General features: G+C 47.4%; 1 long non-coding RNA gene across 1 annotated transcript; it reads right to left on the bottom strand.

Moving 5' to 3' along the window:
• Positions 1–200: 200 nt before the first annotated feature.
• Positions 201–2,171, bottom strand: LOC118353238 (uncharacterized). The gene is made up of 3 exons (XR_004811794.1): positions 2,045–2,171; positions 653–873; positions 201–498 (listed from the first exon to the last, which is right to left on the bottom strand). It is a non-coding gene; the product is annotated as an uncharacterized LOC118353238 (long non-coding RNA).
• Positions 2,172–3,099: the final 928 nt, after the last annotated feature.

Consider the following 3,099-nt stretch of genomic DNA (forward strand, 5'->3'; position numbering starts at 1 on the left):
CCTTGCTGACATTAGCACCTGCCACATAGCTTTAGTTTGGCCTTTGTCATTCATTGCAGGGCTGGATCATACCTATTTACTTTCTCAACACCTCAGGGAGCAGAGGGGGCCAAGCTGGGGCTTCATGAAGTTATGTTCCTCTTCCCTTCACTGACACCTCCAGTTGCTGCTGGTTCCTCAAGATACCTTTGCTCCTAGTTTATTACAAGTCCCCGACTGGCCTTTTTAATGACTTCCATTCTCCCTTGTTGATGAACGACAATCAAGGAAGTTGCAATGCTATTTGTAACCTTGCAGCTTAGCAACAGCGGTTCTCTGTTACTCACCACTGGAACGGAGTCCGCAAACGGCGACTGATGAGAGTGTGGGTGCTCTCAGATTAAGTGATAACTCTTGGTTACAGGGGTCCCTGGCTGGGGGTCCAAACACTGAGACCAAGCTGGGTCTTGGCCCTCCCACTGATTGGACTGTGTGGCAACTTCTTTATCTCTGTGTCTTCTATAAAAAAGCATAAGCAAACATTCTTCACAGTTACCACAGGATTATATGTGTAAATGTGACTAAATAATTAGGAAATGCCATGGAGCAATCAGGTAATATTAAGAATCTTTCTGTAAGATTTTAGGGCTGAAAATAAGATAGACGGACTTACTGGTCATGGAGCCCTCCCCTTCTACATCCCTACCCAGCGCAGAGCAGGGAGTGGGCAGCAGTGAGGCTCCTTGTGAAGACCAAATAAGACCACGGATGTGGAATATGTGCTTGGGGTTCCAACAGCTTGGTGCTAATCACACCTTGTCACTTATTCTGGCCTCTTGTCCAAGTGCTTCCTTTTCTGAGATTCCATTTCATCACGTGAAAAAGGATCTGCTCCTAAAACAAAGCAAACAAACACTGGTCAGGAAACCATTGGACTAGGAGGCTATTTCTAAAGTCCCTTCCAGCTGGATGATAGAATGACTTAAATATTTTTAAGAAATTGGTGTACTCGATGAAAATTCCACCCTGAAGTCATGTCACTTTCCAGTTAGTCAATAATCCGAGCACATCTGCTGAGGGAACTCTACTGGTCATCTTATGATTTTAGAAGCTCAGTCCCCAGCTTCACACCTTATCCATCCCACAGAGGGCAGTGCATGGGTCAGCAGACCTGGCCAGGAGTTCCTAGTAGGACCCTGGGCAAGAGGAGGACTTCTCTTCCTTATCAAACTAAAGGGCATGCACTCAATGTTCTCTGAGACAGTTTTCAGTTTAAAAGCCTATGAATCTAACTTCTCCGAGTCTCACTTCTAACAAGTCCTGGGCACAGGGAATCGGGCTGGCCTCGTGTGTGTACTGAGAGGCGCCTTGTTAGAGCAGATGGAGTGTGTCTATCATGGCGGCGGCGTAACCAGTCTGGTCACTTCAGATGTCTCTCCAATTAACACTCATGGCGGCGGCCAACTGCTCAGGCAACAGAACATGCTGGTGGAGAAGATGGCGGGAACTTCTGGGCGGGCTGCCACACCTATTATCCAAGCCTCAGAGTGGGAGGGGCCAGCCAGACTTTGCAGTGTGGGGGCGCTGGGGGGAGGGGTGGTAAAAATGGGAGGTGAAATGTGTGCAGGGAGATTTCTTTAGCTGTAGAGTCCTAGAAAGTTAGAAATGGAAAATGTTCATCTACTCATGGCCCTTACTATATACTTTGGTTTCACTTCCCTTTCTTCATTCCCATTGTGCCTGATGCAGTTACTCCCACCATGACATGACCTCTTGCTCTTGCTTCTGGAGCCATCTCCCTGCCTTCCCTTTCTTTCCCACTCCAAACCATCCCCCATAAGACAGCCAGAGGGAGATTTCGAAAATACAAATGTGATTCCGTTATCACCCTGCATTTTGGCGTTTTCGCTATTGCCTTCAGGGCAAAGAACCCAAACAAAACTAAACCCCGCAGCCTGATGCACCCAGGCTCCTGGAGATCTGACCTACCTAGTCTCTTACTTCCTCTTCCCTTCTCACCGCAGTGTCTCATCATAGAGGAATTACTTGAAATTCTTGAACTTACCAAACTCCTGTCCATATTCCTCCTTCTGCTTCCCTTCGCTTCTCTGTCTTGTGCACCACCTTTAGAATTCAACTTAGCTGTCACCTTTTCTGGGACACATTGAAGAGCTACCCTCTCTGAATCCCCATGATAGCCAGGTAACTGCAAGTAAAGCATTGCCGTGCTGCCAGGTGATGGTCCTTCCATGTCACTCTCCTTTATTACACTACGAGCATTCAGAGGGATGATATGTGCCCAACCCATTTCTTGTACTGAGGCAAAATTGACTTTGACATCAGATACTCTAGTGAGCTCCAGAGTTAATGTGTCTGATGTGGCGTTTGTGCCATTCCTTGAGCTGTGACCTTGGTTAAGGAGAACCAATTCATTAGAGAGTAGGTTCTTGGTAAATGTCAGTTGAGTGAGTAAAGAACTCTCCCCCACCCCGCCTTCACAGTGAGGAAACAGGCCTGGAAAGAGGAAGTGACCTACCAGGGCTCACATGGAGGGAAGGTCAGTTGCTGGCTCTAGGAAATGCATCTCTTGACTCCCAATCCAGTGCTCATTCTACTATCCTACACTCTCACATGGTTTCAACTAATCCTCTTGTGTGAGAGAGCAGCAGAGTGCTCTCACCTCATGGTATGTGTGCACAGACAGGAAATCATCTGGATTTGCGTATCTTCAAGCTCGTTTGGAATGCCTTAACCTTGTGGGCTGAATATTGAGAGACAACTGTGCCATAGCACAGTCAGGTTGAGAAATGGTAGAGCAAAACCATTTAAAATATGTCAGGAAGCCTAGAGACTTGGCAACACTTGGAGGTATTTTTGAACCAAATGAAATCACAATTGTGATCCATACGTACTGATTCGGGCGTGGACGTTATCTGTGTGTCTCACTGGCCTGGCATCGGCCTAGAGCCGTCCAAAGCCTTCATCACCCAAGCACGTCAAAAATCCCTGCCTGTGTTGTTCTTGGGAGGGAAGGTTTGGCTTTGAGCAGTTTTTCCTGAAAATTCAAAATAACTCCTCCGAGTGGGCCCAGCTTCCAGGGGCAGCCTGGGAGCTTGGCAC

The sequence above is a fragment of the Canis lupus genome, chromosome 34, assembly GCF_003254725.2.
Source record: "Canis lupus dingo isolate Sandy chromosome 34, ASM325472v2, whole genome shotgun sequence".
NCBI lineage: Eukaryota > Metazoa > Chordata > Mammalia > Carnivora > Canidae > Canis > Canis lupus.